General features: G+C 48.4%; 1 protein-coding gene across 1 annotated transcript in view; it reads right to left on the bottom strand.

Moving 5' to 3' along the window:
* LOC147685217 (uncharacterized) overlaps nucleotides 1-22,838 on the bottom strand; it is a 175,780-nt gene that overhangs the window by 16,389 nt on the left and 136,553 nt on the right. The window lies entirely within an intron of this gene.

The raw sequence follows: 22,838 nt of genomic DNA on the forward strand, positions 1-22,838 counted from the left end.
TTTTGGAATTAGTCTCCACCCTAACGTGATAGCATGATTTATGCACTCAAATCCGTTCTCATCAATGTGTGGAATAGGATAGACAACTCTTTACAGTACAGCCCATTACCATGGGAATACTTTCTTTCATTTCTGCCCAAAACGTGTTTATCTTGTCACAACAAAAACATGTTTATAATTAGCAACAGCTGCTTTGAATTGCCAACATTTGTCTGACTTATGGAGTTGGGATTTTTGGAACTTTGTGGAGTTCAGTCCAATCCTTTGATGGCAGCAAATGTGCTACCCATCTGAACTTGCTATGGTGTGTGAGACAAAGTTGTGATCCAGTTGAACTTTGGTCTCATTTATTTCCCCATTATTAACAGACTAATTTGTTCTGCATGAGTTGATAGAGGATAGCATTGGGAGAGAGAAAGATGTCCGTGTCTCAGAAGAATACGTTGGTGAGTACATGTTGAGATTTTAGTCAATCACACACAATCTATCTTTTAAAATGCTGAAATCTATTAAAACACAGATTACTGCGCAGTTCATTTAGAAAATATATGCCACTGTCAAAGGTGCTGATATTTCTGAGAGACAACCCGTTCTCAGCTGGCATGCTCTGATCCCTAATTCCAAAATTGCAGAATTTTTGGGATGTGTAAAATACAGGGACATGCGAGCATGAACGTCCAAACAAAATTCATAAAATTATAGAAATATTTATTAGCTAACAAACGTGTAATAACTGGTGGAAAAGGAATAAGTGTAAGTGTAGAAAATGGAGTGTAGGCATTTTATAAAGGAAATAGTAAACCCTCGGTTAGAGGGTGCCCAGTCAAATTCAGTGGGGCCGTTCATTATCATGGAGGCGTGTGGGAACCTAGACAAGTCTATGAGAAAGTAAATCAAGCACTTAGAATTCCAACTGGTAGGATCCTTCGCGTCCCTATCTCCAAGGCCTAGGCATCAAACAAAGACAAACTGGGTTTCAGAGAAAGGCGTGGCTAAGCAGGTACCCTACTGTATACATGATAAGTATGCTCGCTTACCCCAAGCCATCTCGACTGTGCAAGGAATCCTCTCAGAAGGACGTGAACAAGAGAGGGGCCAGTTAATAGACAGCAAGTGTGCATAAGAGCATCTTTTTTTCCAGACAGTTATGGGTCAGGACCCTCTCATATTAACAGGTATCAAGGATCCAAGTAAAACGTGTGCCAATAGTCTCAGACAGTATATAAATGAATTTTCTTGGGCAGTAAATGCACACATTTCCATTGTTCCATCTAATGAATGTGTATCAATGTCCACAAACAGTAATGAGTTTAGTGGCACCACATAGCAACGAGAATTAATGTTCCCATACTGCAACAAGCATTCAGAGGAGGTGGGAGTAAGATAAAGTCTTCACGAGTAAAACAGAATAAACAACTCTATCGCTGACAGGAGATCAGACACACACACAGCCGGGGCACCGCAACAGACCTGTACAAAAGTGTCACACAAAGAGGGTGCAGGAAGCAGACAGACGCACAGCTGGGGCACCACAACAGACCTGTACAAAGTGTCACACAAGGAGGGTGCAGGAAGCAGACAGACACACAGCCGGGGCACCGCAACAGACCTGTACAAAAGTGTCACACAAGGAGGGTGCAGGAAGCAGACAGACACACAGCCGGGGCACCGCAAAAGACCTGTACAAAAGTGTCACACAAGGAGGGTGCGTCGTGCGTGAAGCAGACAGACACACAGCCGGGGCACCACAACAGACCTGTACAAAAGTGTCACACAAGGAGGGTGCAGGAAGCAGACAGACACACAGCCGGGCACCGCAACAGACCTGTACAACAGTGTCACACAAGGAGGGTGCAGGAAGCAGACAAACACACAGCCGGGGCACCGCAACAGACCTGTACAAAAGTGTCACACAAGGAGGGTGCAGGAAGCATGCACATCACGAAAACCATGGCAGCCGCAATGTGCACTGCTGTGACCTCTGTGGGCCCCCAGGGACCGCTGCTGTAAACGACCCCCTCCCACCCCCACCCATGGCAGCCCTATGATTTGAACCTCTAAACTTCACCCCAAATACATAAACAAGTATGCATCAAATAAATGCACAAGTTATGGGACATTGTAATCATCTCACAAATAAAAAGTGACACATTTGAATGGAAAGGATGGAGTCTTTCAAATGTTGGCTTTATTTCTAAAAGACAAAATGTTTTTTGTGAAGCGCTCTAACACCTGACCTTCGGGTAAAGCCCGCGCTATATAAAAATGCATAAAATAAATACAACCTTCAAAGTAAATTCGGATGGACAGCAATAAGCATCCCGGCCTCACTCCAAATCACACGACAGTGCTGCAGGTCATGCGGGCAGGGTTGAGAGAGAGCGCAAACTGACCTAAAATGTATAAGTACATCACACTTACACGTAGTAAGCACAAGTCATGAAGAGAAATGCCATGAGTGCTGATAGTACATGCATCTATATTCTGAAATGTGTAGTTAACTTAGAGATTTAAGTAGAAGTGGAACTAATGCAGAAATGTGTGAAATTATATGACTTTATTAGACGTGATTAATCCTGAATCCATGTCGTGTAGCTGCTAAAATGTAAGATGGCATGCGGTTAAACGTAGAACGTGGTAGGCCTCATGGCCAGAGCTGGAAGGGATGGGAAAGGTGTTTCCTTTCACGACATGGATTGCACTAATGTTTTAAGTAAAAGCGTTAATGGGCCATGATTTATAGATGTGTTTACCGAATAATAGAATAAGAGTATTAACATGCTATTAATTAATGCAGGAGTTGAATGCTATAATCATTATGAGAAATGCTGTAGGCCGAAATGTTTATAGACATTGATTTACACGTATTGGTCTGGGCCGAGAAATGTTGCAAACCTTTGTTGGAAGTCTATGAGAATTGGGATCTTGGCTGCAGATGTCTGTCTGCAAGAGAAAGGGGGGATCCAATTATAAATGAAATGAATAGAGGTTTGTTCAGGAGACGGCCCAGACACGGAGGAGGGTTCCGGAATGTTTTAAGGGGTATCAGCGGGCCGGAGAAGAGTCTGAGAAGCAAGGTCAACTCTAACGCACGAGGCCTCATCATGGAAAAAGCCAGAAGCTACACCACGTGAGGGGCGTCTCACGAGGGGCGTCCCAAATGTTGTTGTATGTTTTTGTATTAGGGACAGCACCCCTGGGTGGAGTTAGAGCAGATGCCTGAGGACCCTTTAGAGAGCGGATGGGTAGGCAGAGAGGAGTCATGACTGGAGAACTATAGGTTTTCACCAAGAGATTAAGAGTGGGTGACTTCCCTAGGGGGTCATTCACCGCTGACACCTTTTGTTAGGTTGAGACCTGGTTAAGTAGGGATACCATCTAGAGCAGGGTAGGGACAGCCTAACCTGTGTTTTCCTCCAACCTTAAATGACGGAGAGATCTCAGTACGTGTCAATGCTGATAGCTTTATTATTCTTAGAACTTGTACTCGTAGTCTTCTTTGCTCGTCTGAGGGTTTTCAGAGAGCACATGTATGTAGTTGGGCCCGTGTATCTTGTGAATCTCATTCTGAGATGCCTGTACTTGCAGCTTATTCTGACTATATAATAAACCTTTGAAAGCTAGAAGTTGTCTGTGATCTTTCGGAGCGGAGTCCTTTATTGGGTGAACTAACTTGGTAAGAGATGCACTTTCTTCCCTCAATGACAGGCAACAAAGGTTCAGTCGACCAGATCGGGGTTTTAGATCAATAGTGATAAGGTATCGATCAAAATCTCGCCCTTCCAGTTGGTAGCAGAGGATGGTTGCCTTCTTGAGGAAGGTGATCTAGGCCAGGTTAGATTACCCCAAGGCCCCTAGAGATCGATGATCGGAAGAATCGCCCGCCGAAGAAGGTCCGGATGACGTGAGACAGAAAAGCAGCAGTATCGGTCGAGAGTGAGTATAAAGGGTCATGCGTGTTAGATTGCGGTGTTTTTGTATTGTATCTATGTTGTAATGTCTGGCGGAGTTGAATGCCTGTAGAGTGACTGTGGAACAGGTTGTGAGCGCGCGCAACCGGTGGAAATCTTAAGTTCAAGGAGAGCTTAAGTGGTTCGGGTGTACCGGACACCCAGAGTAATTGTCAACTAGTGTGAAGGGGGTCATGAGGTACCATTGATCACCCGAAAGACCGAGATAGGGGGAACGTAAGAGTGAGTGCGTGAGTAACGGACGCTGGTCGGAGGTTACTGTGTGTGTAAAGAACCTATCAGAGAGACGATAGACATTTCGTCAGTTGTGTTGACAATTACAGATAGACTGTGGACGTACAGTCGAGGGAAGTGACCGCTTGGTCGGAAGTAGTCATTTTTCAGGGTATGAATGGGACGCATGCATGACCGGGAGAAGAGCTGAGAAAGGAGGGGTGCTGCTGCGAAGCGGAGACGAGTGACGTCAGAAAGTGTCGCGCTGGGATTGGCCGGCCGGAGAAAGACCGCGCTGCGATAGGCCAGCTAGCAAAGCCGCGCTAGGATTGGTGGATTGTCATCAGGAAGTAAACAGAGTATTGAGGCTGGAAATTGTGCGTATAATTATGAAGTGTTTTAAATGGTTGAGAGCGGCGTTTAGAAAAGAGAGGCGGGGATCGTATGAAGGGGAAGAAGCCCCGCCGGAGGATACGCCGGCTCGTTACATGGCGGCAAATGTTGGGCTGCATACAATTTTGTGGATCTCAGAGTGGAGTAAGATTACAGAAGGAAATGAGGAACTGACGTTCCCGAAGTACGGGACGTTCAGATTAGAGGTGCTACACCGATTAAAAGCAGTTATGACCTCAACGAGACCCTTGCCTAGACCGACCCAGTTTGAAGCCCTCAATGCATGGATTAGGGCAGCGCACGAAAAGAACATGAACAGACGACAAGAAAGGGTGAAACGATCGGTAAGGGCAGTGCAGGATGCCAAGTGGGATGCGGATGCTAAGAGATGGAGAGTGCATAACATGGAAGTAAACAAGTTGTACCCAGTGTTAGAGATGCCCGGGAACAAAAGCCCCCTAGAAGAAGATGATGAGAGCGAAACAGAGGACAGCCTGATAAACAGATTATTGACAGATAGGCCACCCCCGTATAACAGAGCAGGGGGAGAGGTCGAGTATAGTGAAAGGGAGGGGGGCAATGCAGGAGAGCATGGACCGCTTCCCAGTTCCGATTGGGATCCCGCTGCAAAGAAAGAACTGTCCCAGCCTAGTCAGGTGCAGCAGGTAGTCGGGAGGTTTGTGGTACAAAGGGCGCCGGAAACGGAGTGTGCCACATCCTACGCATTACCAGATGCACTACAAGTACCTGTTACCATAGGTCCTATAGTATCGATCTATGACCCAGAAAGAGCCAGAGGGGAGGAACGGGTACGGAGGGACAGAGAAAGAGCAGAAATGGCAAGGAGGAACGACACGATTAACTCCCCAAGTCAGTTGCCGATACCAAGAGAGTGGAGCACCCCAGTGCACACAGCAGGGGATCCGGGGGACCATAGATGGCCAGTGGATATGAGGGGATCAGGACGAAAATCCTTTCAGGAGTTAAACGAGTACATGAAGAAGTGGGATGAAGCAGTAGAGGCTCACAAGAGCATCAAAGCTGCGGAAGCTGGAAGAGAAAGTCAGGATAGCAGAGCCCGGACTCACTGCGGGGCTGAGGAGAGCAGCCCGGAGTGGGACGGGAGGGAGAAGGACAGTAGGGGAGTCACCCATTGGGCCCGGAGTGGAGGTAGATCAGACCTGGAAAACGGGGGCCCCGAGAGTGGGGGGGGTGTCTCGCCCAATACACAGTGAAGAAGACAGGAGGACACGGGAGTACAGAGACAGCTTTAAGTGTATCCACTGTGTGCCCGGCAACAGAGAACAGAATGGGAGTTGCGAGAGGTCGCACCACAGTCCCTGTGATGACGGACATGAGCGCAGTCCAGGGAATATGGGGAACCAGGAAGGATCGTATCGGATACTGAGCGATACTAGGCAAAGAGAGAGTGGCGACCAGAGGGAAAATAACAGAGTCGTACTGTGAAAGGAGAGAAGAAAGAGAGAATGGGCAAAGTAAAATAGGGGGTAACAGGCCCGTGTTCCATCACCTTCCAAGATCGGATGGCCGAGCATGGGACCTGGAGAGATGGGAGCAAGGGAGAACACTCCTTAACTCTCCCGAACCCAAACGTAGGGCTCGGAGTTGGGATGGGAGAGAAACCTGTGAACCTCCTTCGAAAGAGATATTGCGAGCTGAGATAAAAGCCAAGAGACTCGATGTCTCCAGCTTAAGGTCAGATCTGGATGACATGGTAGATGGTACCCTGCCCTTAGAAAGAATGGAAATGTATGAGCAGGATGAAATACTGTTCATGGCAAAGGACGTAACTCGAAAGGCGAGAGCAATCCATGAGAAGTTAGTCGAACTTGCAGGCAAATATATGGTGGATCTGTCAAGGACCAAAGCATTACAGGGTAACCACAGGCTACATTATTCAGATCGAGACCTAGATGAAAGGAGAACGATCGGGCTGAAAACGCACATAAGGGAACTGATTACTGGAATAAGGACATGGAGGGCACTAGATAAGTGGGAAGAGAGGTGGTCCAAGAAAGGGACCGTCAGGAGAAGCACGCTTGGTATGACACCAGGAGGACTGCAGGGAATAGAGGCATACCCTTTGCGTGAAGTCGCAAACGGGAACTATGTGCACGTCCCATGGAGTAGGGGAGATTTAGCTGCTTTTACCACTTCCTTCCCCAAATTGCGGGAAAACCCAGTGGAGTGGTACAAGCAAGTTGAGAGATTCGTAAAAATCTCAAAGGTCCTATGGATAGATCTGAACACGCTGTTTGACATTGTAGTGCCAGGAGATTTGTGGACAGCGTGCAAGGTTAGCGCTGAGTGGCCCACAACTGAGCCGGAGAGAGATGCTAAGACTAACGGGCCGTCCGAGATTGTGATGGCAAAATTCGAGAGAGTGATGACATGGCTGAAAGAGAAAGTGCCAATGCAAGACATAGATTGGGTCAAAATAGATCGAACTAGACAGGAACCCAAAGAGACCGTTCATGAATTCTATGAGAGATTGCTGAAGGCGTTTAAACAGTATAGCGGCCTGGATGTAATGGATCCAAAGGACATAGGGCAATTTGTGTCCAAGTTCGTCTTGGGCCTGAGACCGGATATTAGTTTAATGATTCAGCAACACTTGATTTGTTGGCAAAATAAACCCCTAGACGAAATACTGAGATATGCCAGGTACTGCTGTGACGAGATAGACTCCAAGGCAAAGAAACTAAAGGAGAAACTGATGGTGGTACAGATGCAGGCAGCCGGGAAGGGGGGACAGCAGCAACAGCAACAAGGAACAGGTACTGGAGGAAAGAAACAGTACAGTCAGAACAAGGGCAATGAGGAGAACTCCACCTTTAGACCCAGGATAGACATAGCTGCCTTGAAGAAAACGACTAGGTGCCACCAGTGTAACGAGGTGGGGCATTGGAAACGCGAGTGTCCCTATAACGTTGAGATAGGAGAACAAGAGGTAGAGGAGGAAGAGGTCCAGAGTGCGCCTACAAGAGGGGTAACGCCATACCAGGGAAAGGTGCTCAAAGGGGGGGGTCCTCCTCCCCGAGCCCAGTTCCCTCAGCCCCCCCGAGTAGGGACTATGGGTAAGACATATAGACAGATGCCCCTGTTTGTCGGAGGAGAGGAGTGCTATTATGTAGACCCACTAACTGGGCAGAGAGTGGAAAGGGAAGACTGCACCCTCGGGCAGCTTTGGAGGTGGACCAGAGGGGACCCTATGTTGAGGCCGAAGTGGCAGGGTTCCCCACGACCTTTCTGGTGGACACAGGAGCCACTAGATCCACGATCAGATCAGCTGCAGTCCCAGGCCTGCCCATGTCTGGAGAGACCATACAAGTGGTAGGGGTCGCTAACAGGAGAATGACCAGCCCACTGACCGAACCCGTGCAGGTGAAAATAGGGAAGTACAGTGATGAGCACCAGTTTGTGGTTTGCGATTCTAGCCCTGTATGTCTGCTAGGAAGAGACCTCTTGTGCAAATTAAATTGCACCATATACTGCACACCACAAGGAGTGGAGGTATTGACTAATGACGATGATGCGGACTTTAAAGTCGCAAATTCCAGAATATGTGTGGAGCTGTACCCCACTCTGACAGTAGATGAGCTCCCCTGGGATCTGAGAGAGACAGTAGCTCCAGAAGTGTGGGATTTCACTGGGGAAGAGATTGGTTTGGTGAAAGGGGTGGACCCAGTGAAAATTGTAGTGAAACCGCATGCTGAGTTTCCAAGAACACCCCAATATAAATTGACTCCAGAAACGATTGCAGGCATAAAACCCGTGATCGAGTCCATGATTAAGCAGGGAATACTGAAAGAAATCGTGGGTAGTCCATGTAACTCCCCGATTATGGGTTTGCAGAAACCAAATGGGAAATTCCGGATAGTGCAGGACCTCCGAAAGATTAATAACATAGTTGTTTCATGTTGTCCAGTGGTACCGAATCCATCAGTGATACTGTTTCAGATACCGTTCCAAGCAGAATGGTTCACTGTGATTGATCTTTGCCAGGCTTTCTTTTCGATCCCTCTGGACGAAGAGAGCCATTTTCTTTTCGCATTTAAGCTTGAAGGTCGCGTCCTAACATGGTGTCGTATTCCTCAGGGGTATACAGAGAGCCCATCGATCTTCAACCAGCTTCTGAAGAAAAATCTTGAAAGTCTAGTGCTGCCCCAGAGGTCAGTTCTGGTCCAGTACATAGACGACCTCCTTGTGGCGTCAGAAACAGAGGAAGCTTGCAGGGAGGACTCTATTGCTTTGTTAAATCACCTAGCTGAAAATGGGCACAAGGTGTCCCCGGGAAAATTGCAGTACTGCCTGACAGAAGTGGAGTACCTGGGACACAGAATTGAGAAAGGCAAACGAAAAGTGTCACCAGACAGGATAGAGGCCATCATGAAGATGAATGCGCCTAAAACACAGAGAGAAGTCAGGATGTTCCTAGGGATGGTGGGATATTGCCGACAGTGGATTGCAAACTTTTCACTGAAAGCAAAGCCCTTGCAAAAACTGACGCACAAGGAGGTGAGCGATCCGGTACCATGGGACAAAGACTGTTTGATGGCGTTCCTACAGCTGAGAGAGGACCTGTGTCGTGCTCCGGCTTTGGGAATGCCTGATTACGATAAACCATTCTTGCTTTATTGTTGTGAGAGAGAGGGTTGCGCGCTGTCTGTGTTAGTCCAAATTCATGGGAATGCCCGTAGACCAGTCGCTTATTTCTCGGCTACTTTAGACCCAGTAGCCGCAGCGTTGCCCGGATGTCTCAAATCCGTTGCCGCAACAGGTGTCAGCATCGAGAGGTGTGAGAATATTGTCATGGGGCATCCGTTAGAGGTGCATGTGCCCCATTCTGTTGAATTGTTAATGACCAGGACCAAAACACAGCATCTGACCAACAGTAGGCTCACGCGCTATGAGCAAGTTATTCTTGCTGCAGAGAACGTGACCCTCAGGAGATGCTCTGTTTTGAATCCTGCTACCTTGATGCCACTCCCAAACGATATAGATGATGATGATGAATGTACAGACCATGACTGCCTCGATGTGACTGAACTATGCACCAAACCAAGACCCGACATCGTAGATGAGCCACTGACTGACCCAGACGAAATTTTCTTTGTCGATGGCTCATGTGTAAGAGACGAAGTTGGGCAGTTGAGAGCAGCTTACGCTGTTTGTACAATTACTGGAGTTGTGGAAGCTGGATGCCTGGAAGGAGTACACTCCGCTCAGGTAGCCGAGATTATTGCCCTAACGCGTGCTTGCTTGGCAAGCAATCAAATTCGAGTCACCATATACACCGACAGCCAATATGGTTACGGGGTAGTTCATGATTACGGGCAGTTGTGGTCTCAAAGAGGTTTCATGACCTCTTCAGGCTCTCCCATTCGCAATGGAGAGTTTGTGCGTTTGTTGTTAGAGGCGTTGCAATGTCCAGCAGGTATCGCAGTCGTGAAGTGCACCGCACATACCAGAAATATGGACTTCGTGTCACAAGGCAATAGATATGCCGACGAAGTCGCGCGGTATTGTGCGGAACAAGGGTACTCTTTCACAGAAGTGGAAGTGGGTGGAATAAATGTAAGAACTGAATTAGCTATGATACTGGAAACTGTTGACTCTTGGGACGAACTGAAGTGCATGCAAGAAAATGCTCCTGATTTTGAAAAAGAAACATGGGAAAAGGCAGGATGTGTGGTGGGTGAGGCCCATTTCTGGGTCTCAGCAGATGGCAGAGCAGTGTTGCCCAATGAGATGGTGAGCCCAATGGCCAGACAAATACATGGTCCCGTACACTTAGGGAGAGATGCTATGCTGAGAGTGTTTAGGCAGACTTGGTACAACCCTAAGTTCAGAGTAGCAGCCGAAGCAGTGTGCCAGCGTTGTGTGACCTGTCAGCAGTTGAATGTAGGGAAAAAGACACCAGTTGCACTGAGTCACATTGGGAGGTCAGGGGGTCCCTTCAACCGCATGCAGTTGGATTTTATCGAACTGCCAAGGTGCAACCGCCTCCGCTATGTCCTGGTAGTTGTTTGCGTATTCTCCAGATGGGTTGAGGCATACCCTACACGTAGGTGCGACACCCTCACAGTAGCCAAGTTACTGCTTAGGGAGCTCATTCCGCGCTTCGGGGTGCCGGCCTCTTTGGAATCAGATAGGGGAACGCATTTCAACAGCTCGCTTGTGAAAATGATTTGTGCGGCTCTGAACATAGATCAGAAATTGCATTGCAGTTATCGACCAGAGGCCTCAGGAATTGTGGAGCAGATCAATAGCACTATAAAGGCCAGAATTGCAAAAGTGTGTTCATCAACATCCTTGAGTTGGCCTGACGCTCTGCCACTGGTCCTTATGAGCCTCCGTAGTACCCCAGATAGAAGAACGGGGCTGTCTCCCCATGAGGTGTTGATGGGGAGAGCAATGAGGTTGCCTTCTGTCCCAACTGCTGCACTGTTAAACATCACAGATGATATGATCCTGGACTATTGTAAGGGGCTGTCTGACGCCATTCATTCTGTGTCCCTTCAGGTGCAGGCTGCCGAAGTTCCGTCGTGCCAGGACCTGTGCCACGACCTGTGTCCTGGAGACTGGGTGCTGGTGCGAAAGCACGTGAGGAGTAGCTGCCTGGATGTTCGTTGGCGTGGGCCCTTCCAGATCATCCTGATCACGAACACCGCAGTAAAGGTGGGAGGCCTGCCAAATTGGATCCACGCGTCGCACACGCGGAGGGTTCCAGCACCTCTGGAAGAAACAGCTCCTCTCTCGGATAGACGTCCAGCTGCGGACCGAGAAGCCATAGAGGGGGCTAGCCAAGCTGTAGAGGTGCCAACAGAAGAAGGGTACGAGTCTGACCAAGCTGAGGACGGTCAGCACAACAGCGAAACGGACGACGCTACTGAAGGAGAAAGTAGCTGGGAGTACGAGTCAGACACTGACCGGTCTGACAGAGAGTGTGAACAGACCAGAAGAAGAAGGAGTAGAAGGGTACGTGGAGAAGCTAATTGGCCGCAAAGAAGGAGCTCTAGCCTGAGGTCAACTCCAGAGAGAACCCTTCCTCCGATATCAGAGGATTCAGACCCGGAAGAAGGTGCTCAGGGCGCTGAAGCACCGGACTTGAGAAGGTCAAGAAGAGTGCGTGTGCCTACTAGAAGATACGCCACCCCTGAGTGGACATATCTGGTGACAAATGTCTTTGGAACAGACAACAGGGAGGATACGAGCGGTGGTGGTGTCCAGCTCTGAGCCCATCGTCACAGTGGAAATACGACTGTTAGTACCCGGAGTCGAACAAGAAGGGTCACTAACTTTCATGCTCCCCAGACCTCCCCGCCTCAGCAAGTTAAAGCACATGTTTTTCACAGAATTGCAATTCCCCGATTTTGGTACAAAGATAACAGACCATGAAGAGCACAATCTTCGTTTGGAAATATTGAACTATGCTGTCGAAGCTGCAGGCACAAGCCTGATCGTAGATGCTTAAAAGGCTTTGTAAATAAGCAAGAAAAAGAAGATTACCTAGCGCCCAGGAAGCAGAGAATCTTAGGGACCTTCCTTTGAGTTGACGGAGAAGGGCTAGGGTTGTCTGTATTGAACTGTTAAAGGACTTTTTGCGAAGAAGGTTGTCAGCTTCCAGTTGGGTGGTTCTAAGGAGAAAAGGAGTAAAAGAGACTGTAAAGGAACGAGAAGAAAAGAACTTTGTGCAGAGATAAGAGAGAGCCATACTGTCTGACGAAATGGAAGCAGGCACCCAGAACCGCAGAGCTAAATGTATAATAGGCACACTAATAGTAAGAGTGATAATATTAATAGTTTTAGTGGTCACAGTTTCTTATGTAAAGGGACATGAGGAAGAGGCAAAGGTAACCGATGTGAAATCTGTAGAAACGCCTACACCCACCGTTGTTGGTGAGAAAGGGGAAAACACTCAAGAGAAAGCGTTATTAGCTGCAGAAGCTCGCAGGTTACACGTAGATGAGTCCCAAGGCGACTTTAGGTCAAATGCTTATGCTAAACTTTTATATGAATACGTGGATGCCATGGAGGTTAAGGACTGCTATGTCTGCATGCAGTTGCCGGCGTCTGTAGATGAAGGCATTCGATATCATCACCTCCCGCTGACATATGGCATTACATGTAGCTTGTTGCTTAGTATATTTTATGGGAGAGATAGTTTTGAATACTATTTCTCCAATTACGATTCAGTGTTGCCAGAAGTCCCAAATTATAAACAGATGAACAAATGGGACTACTGGAAGAGTGAAGACAGGTTGGCCAAGTTTTTCATTCCTTGGATTACCTTGGATACTTCACATGCCCGTAGAAACAATCTGACATGCAAGGTGTCAGAAGTCGAGAAGAAGTTCATAGGGCAGGTGGATGATCGATACAGGAGACAAAAGATTTTGAAAAAATCAGGACAATGGAAAACAGATTGGACCGAGGAAGAGAAGGCACACAAGAGAAAGGGTAGTAGTGGTCCAATAGCTTTAGATAGAACGCAGAGAGGAAAGTTATGTCTTCACCGAGCCAAAACGTATTATGAAAATGTATACGTGGGAGAAGTTAGCTGTGAACATGCTTTCAATCTAGAATATTATACTAAGGACTTCCTGAAGGGAATGCAAGTGATTCCAAATGTGTATTTTGTATGTGGAAGAAATGCCTACGTGAGACTACCTGACAACTGGTATGGATCATGTTACTTGGCAATTATCTTCCCCAAAATATATCATGCCCAAGACTTAGAGATCATCGAGGGCAAGACATCATCAAGAGGAAGGAGAGATATAGGAGATGCAGAAATGGTTGGAGATGTATTTGGAGCTGTGTTCCCTCTTTTGGGATTAATCCTTAATGATGTAAAAATTAGACGACTGGCAACAGTCGTAGACAGGTTGTCTGCCAGCACTGCTCAGTCCTTAATGCTGGTGGAGGGAGAGATGCAATCGATAAGGGCAATGGTTCTTCAAAACCGTCTAGCATTAGACGTCCTATTAGCAAAAGAGGGCGGAGTCTGTAAGGCTTTGAAGGTCCAGGAATGTTGCACTTACATTCCAGACAATTCAAAGCCCCTTGAGAAAGTTATTAGGAACATAACTGATATTCACAAGGAGATCGAAGACCTGAGTAGAGAAAATGTCTGGGAAAAGGTGGGCCACGGAATGAGTGAAGCTGGAGGTTGGCTCACCACATTAGGCAAAAGCTTTGTGTGGTATATACTGAAACCTGTCAGGAAAAAACTAGGGGAGTTTAGAGGGTTACTAGCTTGGCTCGCCCTCCAGTCATTAAAGTCAAAAAAAGGTTTCTGTTTCCAGATACCTGAGAGCCTTGCTAGAGGAAAGGACAGCCACTGCTCAATGGGTTTGGCTGTTGGGATAGTGTATAATGTATAACAAAGGAAAAATTTTTCCTTTTTTAGGTGTCCCCTCACTCACCGGGGTTGCCCCACGGTGACATGCTTCATCATTGGGGCCATCCCAGTCCTCTACGGGCTGGGGCGTGCTACGACTTGCGGAGTTACGTAGGAGCACTTAAATGGACTATGTGTGGTGCATGTGTATTTGTGGGGAGTGGACTATGTGATGAGTTAAAAAATACCTGCCCAGTAGGTTACTAATAAACTTTATTCTGGCCTCTAGGTGGTAGTATTAAAAACGGGGTAGGGAGATAGGCTGTCCTAAACTTAATGTGTCCAGATGTACCTATCAACTCCTAAGTCGACATGTTTCGTGCATACCCCAAGCACTTCTTCGGGACTACACAGGGACCAGCCCTGTGTTCGCCACTCCTTACTCTGTCACTGAGATATTTACAAAAAAGGCTTTAAACTGCAGCAAACTCTGTTAAGTGCATGCATTTATACCTACGTATTTTGTTCCAAAAACACGTGGTTCTTTTTTATGAGACCTAACTGGGCCCCATGGAGTCGGAGGGGTATTGGTATCCTCGCAACTTTGTGCTCTGGTTACCTCCTGTATTCAGGCACCTACTCTTTCTCCCTCCGGACCGGATAGGGGAGCTCCTCCCTCCTGGCGCCCTCTTTGCTGCTGCTCCCTCTATCACTGCGGTCGTGTAGGCTGCTCCTCACCAGCCTCAGGCCCTTTAGCCCCTTAGGCCCTCTCCCTCACCCCCCCCCCCCACGACACCGGACGCGAGGCAGGTCGCCCCTTGCTCCGCGTTGCGGTCGGGCCTTAGGCTGCCCAGCCCCCCTCCCTTCCCGGATCATAGACCGTGTGGTTGTTCGTGTAGCCGGGACATCGATGAGGTAAGCGGGCATTTCATGTCTCCCCCCGGCCCGTCCTTGGATAAAATTCCAAGTTGCATAGGGCTCCGTGGCAGCGACCACGGGGAGACTTGAGGTCCGTGTCGTGTCGTGTGTGGTTTGGGAAAGGGGTGCTGGGGCAGCAAGCTGGAGGTGGGCAATAGCACGATGCACAGCTTGGTGTACCACTTGCGGGGCCAGTGTCGGGAACACGTAATGTTCGGTCCCTTGTAAAGTCTAGCAGAGGTGTCTTTCAAGGCCGCTGCCTCGCATTTAAAGATAGGGACTCCTTGCGCCTACCCCGCGCTGTCCTTGCAGCGACTTTCTCGGGGGGCTAGGCCTCCTCCCCCATCTTGGAATATTTCAGGCCGTTGCACCCTTCGCGGAGCAAGCAAGTCACGAGGGGGCGATGATTTTCGGCGAGCTGGTGTTAGCCTGATGGCGATCATTTAGGCTGCGCAACAAAGAGGACTTGTGATAAGAACAGGATTTGCAGGATAAGAATGTATGTTGTACATCACGGAGACAGTAATTAGCTTTTGACCAAAAACACCGAATTTCTCGGGCAGAGAGGTCAGCTGCAGGCCCTCGTTAATTCACACGAGAATTTAAGGGGTAATAATTTTCAATCGGCTTAATATCAGCCTCTGTGGCGCTCCCTGCAATGCAACAGCTATCAACCGATGGGTTGGTGATTCGCGCCCAGCCAACTCCAGTTGGTAAATTCGTGCTCAAATGTTTTTGCACTGCGTAAATAAAATTTCAGCTCTGCTGATTTTCACAGACTCAATAGGAATGGAAGATATATATTCCAGAGAGGTTAACCACGCAGGAACCTGGCTGGTGTTGCCATTCTGTTGACGAGGGAGACGTTTTTGTAACGAGCCCCTCAAAACAATTATTTGTAATGGGAGGCCCGTCAGAGTAAGAATCCACACAGGAGTTTACTAGCTATAGAAATTGTACGTAACTATACTCGCACATCCCGCCTATAAACAAGATGGAATCTCATCACAGATTAAAATGAACTCATATTTTGTCTACAGTAGATTAGACGTTCCTCAGATGACCTCATGGTGATGTGAACTTCGATTTTGAATAAGGAGTTAGGATAAACTGATACGAAATGGAAGTGGACAGGATACGGAAGTTGCATTTGTTTTCTGTGAAATTACACAATTGATCCAAACACAATGGGCTCTCCCTCTATGGCCAGGCTGTGGACCGGAGCGCAGTGGTTGAGCAAGTGTGGTGCTGGGATACGAAGGGTTTCCCGGGGGAAACGTAGCTCAGTGGTTTAGCAAAGGCTTCCATGCAATAGGCCCGGGGTTCAAACCCCGGCATATACACACTTAGTGCTTCCTTAGCAACTTGTCACTGGCCCAGTTGAATCGGCAGCCGGGATCGGGTAATGCATTCATGCGGGCGTGATAACACCCCCCCCCCCCCTTTTTCACTGGTAGCTGGGATCGCGGGTATTTCCCGCCCAGATCTGGTACAATGGTACATTGAGGCTCGCGCTGTAGAAGATAAACCAGCAGGCGGAGTGATCGAGTAAACGGAGATCAAATAGGGTTGTTCAGTACACAGTGAAGTGGCATTACCATCAATTACATATCAGATTTTGCAAACTGACATGTTGGCTTGTGTAGTATGAGCTATGTGGTCCTGGCCCACGCCGATTCTACAATAGCTTGGATCTTACTATACATTTGTCACAAATGCAAACAGGAACTACTTTAGCATGTCGGGCGGCCGGTAGTTACTTTATACACTAAAATTGTCGGGTAGGATGTATTTATACAGGACCTTGACATTGGATAAATAGACTTTTAGGCTATCGGCAAAGCATCCCGGAATGGCACGGGGGGCAGCAAGCAAAGAAACAGGGGTAAATACAATTCGCCGTGACGCCTGGAGGTGGACATGCCATCCGGCCTCTTCCTGCCGGACGGGCGTGCTGCCTGAATCGCCATGCAGGTATCGCATGCAAGGGGGGGAGGTGGCCTAACGGCTAGGGCGCTGGACCTCGAACCGGGAAGAGCCCGGATCGAGTCTTGGGAGTTTTGCAGCAGGTTAGTGAGATTTTAAAAATCCCGTAGACATACCGTGAAGTAAATAATTTTGGAAGGTGAAAGTTTTCAGATGGATCAGGTAGACTTCAATATTGATGGAATTTCCCGCTGTTTTAGTACGCGTGCGTACTCGCACATGGGAAGGGCTCAAGAGACATACCCCCCTCCCCACCCATCTTAAACATTAATTTCTCTGCTCGTTCATGCGGAGCCCAGATTGATGTCACACTTCCCTAGATAGCGCGGACCGCACCAAAAGCCTCCAAGATTCTAGAAGGCGTATAAAGCCAGCTGTTTGACCATATGTAATGCTCTGAATACCAAATGAAAGGACACCACACAGGATATATATAAAATATAGATGCATTTCACCCCTCTGAGCTCTTTATGAGGTCGGAGGTGCAAGCACATAACAAGACACTTAGTTATTATACGTATGTTGCACAATTTACGGTTAGGCTCTGGGGGCCAAGCAAACCAGGAATGTAGCCTCTATACAGATTCTGGTGCCCTCGGGTGTTACGGTCTCAACAATTTTAGAAGTGCTGACACTTAGTTTATACAGTAACATTATCAGTATGAAGGTTAGCCACTTGCTGCAGTTTTAAGGGCTTATTTAAAGATTATTAGTAAGGCAATATACATAAAATATAACATAGGTAAAGTGGCATGAACAGGCGCCAAGAAACAATTTAATTTCCATGGGATTCAGAGGTCCCCAGAATGTATCCAGGTGACGCGAATTGTAACACCGTTACAAAGCCGTCTAGGACTGATGGTGGTCCTGGTTAGGGGCTTCTTAGTTACAAGGATTAGGAAATCTTCATTCGTTCCAGGAAAAAACTCAATTAGTAGAGGGAGGCTACAACAACAACCATGCGGTGCATCGCAAAGTCTTTTATATTTAAAGACAGTACGATGTCAATTTATTCAGCACAGATTTGATTTTGCACAGGAGGAGCATATGAAGAGGTAAAAGAATGTTCTCGTCTTTAGTTCACTGCCTATGGTGCCCTATGAATAGGGCCTGCCCCTTCGTTCGCACAGTTCATGCCTTTGGTCCCCGGGCCGGTTATCTGGACGAATAAGTGTCTTGGTCGGCTCTCCCCAACATAAAGCGACTTAGGCACCTCCATTGAAAGCTGAACCTCTTTATATTGATAGGGCCATAGGTCGATTTGCTTGCTCACAGTTCTGGTTCGCTGGTCACAAAGATCTGGCGGGAATTAGTTAATTGGAATTTGCTGCAAGTAAAGAATTAATAAACTAACAATGTACTGAAAGGGGCAGTGTAGAAAGCAAGTACAGCTCAAAAATAAGATGCCAGTAAGAGGGTTTACGCTATTAGTCCAAAGAAACTTGCCCACTCGGAGGAGCATCAGCAAGATTGACAAGTGCTGTCTCCCAGTTGGCATTCATCCCACTCACCAGAGTCCGCTCAATGACAACACTCATACATGCTAAAATAATTTTAGAACCCCGTGCATGTACCAAACACCAAGCGAGTAACCATAGGTAACCAAATACATCTGGCCCTGCAAGCACAGTGAGCGGGGATTGTGTGGCCTCTGGTGGTCAGAGATATCTCCTAGACCATTGGCATGGAGCGAGATGCCAGGAGGCGTGGGTAGTTGCCCGTAAGCGCTTAACCACAGCCAGGCATAAATTCACGGAGATGTGGTATTGGGCCTTATAAGGCTGGCCTGCTGCATGTGAAAGGCATGGCCAAAGGCGGCTGGGGATCTGACGGGGTGCACTGGTCCAAAGTAGGCAGGGCGATCGATATTCTTACAGACTTGGGGGAAGCTCTGGTTTGTCCAAAGTGGGCATGGTGATCATCTTATTAGACTTGGGGGAGGCGCTAGAAACAGCCGGATGTAGATAAGGGAGGACTAAGGCTAGGTAGTGGGGGCTCTGGGCGCAGCGGGTGCCACGCCCAGGGCTGTGGATAAAGTACAAGGCGACCCCCCCCATGCAGGACAGGCGCAGGAACAGGACCTGAAGCCCCAGTGCAAAATGCACAGCGCTGAGTCATATATAAGCCGAGGGGCCCTTCTTGGGGACTTGGTTCAACGGCACCCCGTTAGTCCTTAGGGCGGTTGTAAGCCTGAGCAACCGGGGGTTTGCTAATAACGCCCGCCTGGATGGGCAAGGTGTGAGTTAACTCTCCCTTGACTGGAGGGTGGGGCAGGTGGACGATAGGTCCACCGGTGGGAGGCTGGTGCCTCCCAGGATCGACACCTGGCTAGGGCCATTGTGTCCGCGTCATTGGCTCAACTTCAGGCGCCCTGCAACAAGGGGTTGCGGGGTATAGGGGGGTCGCCTGTCAGTTAACCCGCTGTTATTTTTATCACAAATAAACCTGCGACTTCTTATTCCCAATATCTTGTCTGTGTATCATTTGGGTGGTGAGGGTTGTGGGACGAGGTGTACCGATGCAACTACTATGAGGGAGGCCCGAGGTCCCTGCAGGGGACCCCATAGGAGGGCAAACCCCGTAGTAGGGCGCACGGAACCAAGGCCAGCCCATGGGAGGGAGGGGGGGCGGGGTCACGCTAGGTAGGCCACCCCCTTTCCGGGGATGGTTATAGGGGAGCTCCTCCCTCCTGGCGCCCTCTTTGCTGCTGCCCCCTCTATCACTGCGGTCGTGTAGGCTGCTCCTCGCCAGCCTCAGGCCCTTTAGCCCCTTAGGCCCTCTCCCTCACCCCCCCCACGACACCAGACGCGAGGCCCGCAATTTCAGCTCCCCTCCCTACCTCTCACCCGCTGAAAGGGGGGAAGTGGGGAGGGGGGAATATTAATGATGTATTTAGGTTTTGTAGGTTGCAGGAGGAGTTACATGGCGACCCCCCCCATGCAGGACAGGCGCAGGAACAGGACCTGAAGCCCCAGTGCAAAATGCACAGCACTGAGTCATATATAAGCCGAGGGGCCCTTCTTGGGGACTTGGTTCAACGACACCCCGTTAGTCCTTAGGGCGGTTGTAAGCCTGAGCAACCGGGGGTTTGCTAATAACGCCCCGCCTGGATGGGCAAGGTGTGAGTTGACTCTCCCTTGTCTGGAGGGTGGGGCAGGTGGACGATAGGTCCACCGGTGGGAGGCTGGTGCCTCCCAGGATCGACACCTGGCTAGGGCCATTGTGTCCGCGTCATTGGCTCAACTTCAGGCGCCCTGCAACAAGGGGTTGCGGGGTATAGGGGGGGTCGCCTGTCAGTTAACCTGCTGTTATTTGTATCACAAATAAACCTGCAACTTCTTATTCCCAATATCTTGTCTGTGTATCATTTGGGTGGTGAGGGTTGTGGGACGAGGTGTACCGATGCAACTACTATTAATAGTGCCGGACTTCCTGATAAGGAGGGCTTGCGGCGTGCGGTGGCATTTAAAAAAGGTTACGCACGCACGCACGCAAGCTGCCGCCCCGCCTGTCGCAGCCAGACATTACCAAATTCAGCCCAATCAGAGACCCCCACCCATCGCAACACAAAATGAAGGCACAGCTCAGCTCTTCACGGGCGACAGAGTGAGAGCGCACTGCGAATCTTATGAAAACCCGATTGTATTCATTTTTTGACGGACGCTGTTGAATGTAAGTTGGCGGCAGTGGCAATCTAGTATAGACCCGGCCCTCATAAATAAGTGCCGGTGCTAAGCACCGGAAAGCACCGGCACAAATTAAGCCCTGCAGCAGGGGCAAAGGGCTGGCCAGTGCAGGTGACGCTTTTCCATTGTAAATTAATTTCTGCTGGCGTCATAGCCCAGGGTTTGCTGTCTGTGCACTTGTATGGAATACACATCTATAAAAGTGCACAGACAGCACACCCTGGGCTATGATGCCAGCAGAAATTCCTTTATAAAGGAAAAGCGTCACCTGCACTGGCCAGCCCTTTCCCCCTGCTGTGCACTTCACACCCCATGCTCACAATACATCAAGTGCTTAGGTGAAATCCCTGCCTCAGGCAAGGATTTCACCTCAGTGCCACTCTAAAGGAAAACAAGAGGTGGGGGCAGGGGGGTTCACTCGCTTAAACTGTTCAGAGGCTGGCTGTCTGGCTCGGGCTGCTGGGCCTCTCAGAAAGCATTACAAAAATCACATTCTCAGATCGGATGCGCAGCGTTAGTGAATCATTTCAGTGCATGTAATCTTAGCCCGGGCAGAGGAGGCGACGGGGGGGGGCTAAAGCCCGGTGAGCCCAATGGGTGTTGCGCGCCTGCCCCGGAGTATTCGGTTGTTGTAGACGAGTCAGCGGCATTTTATGGTACACGCTGCACAGCACCCAGAGGCTGTTGTTGCCTGCTTTACTTTCACATTCTGGCCACCCTGGGCCCGTGCGGTGGCGCATACACTGCTTCTCTTGTCACACACAAGTGTGCATGGCCTTTCACAGATAGCGAAGTGAAAATTTTGTGAAGGACGGGCATTTCCATTAAAAACACTGTCCAGATCTTTCGCCTTCCGAGTGCGAACGGTTTCTATTTCTGTTGAGCTGTTCCCAGATTGAGTATTGGCGCTCATGTAAAGTGCTCCAATACCTTCGGGTCAAGTTTGGGCTATCTACAAACAAAATCTTTGGGCCATATTAGCAGCAAACTGCGATAAATATCGCAGAGCGCGCTTAGCGTGAAATTGTTTATCACCAGCTATGGCTGGAATATATTGCCATGCTGGTGAGAGAGCGTAAACTGAACGAATAGTAGCAGTGCATCACACTTACACGTAGTACGCACAATCATGAAGAGAAATGCCATGAGTGCCGGGAATATATTCATCTATAGTTTGAAGTGTGTAGTTAATCTAGAGATATTATATAGAAGTGGAACTAATGCAGAAATGTGTGAAAATGTATAACCTTATTAGACGTGATTAATCCAGATCCATGTCGTGTAGCTGCTAAAATGTAAGGATGACATGCTGCAAGCACAGAACGAAGTAGGCCTCAGGGCCAGAGCTGAAAGGGTTGGGAAAGGTATTCATTTGCACGACGTGGATTGCACTAAATGATATTTAGTAATTCTGTTTTCAATAGGTTTATATTTTATAGATGTGCTTACATAATCATAAAGTAGAGTATTAACATGATGTATTGATTAATGAAAAGACTGGAAGAATATAATCACTATGAGAAATGTTGTAGGCCTGAAATGTTTAACCATGCTTGATTTACACGTATTAGTATGAGCCAAGTGCGCCGAGACATAACGTTGCAAACTTCTGTTAGAAGTTTATGAGAAATGGGATCCTAGCTGCGGATGTCTGTCTGCGGGTGTGAGGAGGGATCCAATTAAATATTGAATGAATAGGATTCTGTTCAGGGAAATGAAACAGACATGGAGGAGGGTTTAGGAATGTTTGAGGGGTATCGGCGGGCCGGAGAAGAGTCTGAGAAGCAAGATCAACTCTAACGCACGAGGCCCCAATGAAGATCATCATGGAAAAAGCCAAAAGCAACACCACGTGAGGGGCGTCTCACGAGGGGCGTCTCAAATTAGATTGTGTTTTTGTATTAGGGACAGCACCCCTGGGTGGAGTTAGAGCAGATGCCTGAGGACCCTTTAGAGAGCGGATGGGTAGGCAGAGAGGGGTCATGACTGGAGATCATAGGTTTTCACCTAGAGACTAAGAGTGAGTGATCTTCCTAGGAAGTCATTCACCACTGACACCTTTTGTTAGGTTGGGATTTTGCTAAGTAGGGATACCATCCAGAGCAGGGTAGGGATAGCCTAACCTGAACCCTTTATTCCGGCTGTAAATGACTGAGAGATCACAATACGTGTCTATGCTTGCAGCTCTTTTAATATTGGAACTAGTCCTGGTAGTTTTCTTTGCTCGTCTGAGGGCATTCAGAGAGCATATGTATGTAGTTGTACCCGTATACCTTTTGAATCTCATCCTGAGATGCCTGTATT

The sequence above is a fragment of the Lissotriton vulgaris genome, chromosome 10, assembly GCF_964263255.1.
Source record: "Lissotriton vulgaris chromosome 10, aLisVul1.2, whole genome shotgun sequence".
Lineage (NCBI taxonomy): Eukaryota > Metazoa > Chordata > Amphibia > Caudata > Salamandridae > Lissotriton > Lissotriton vulgaris.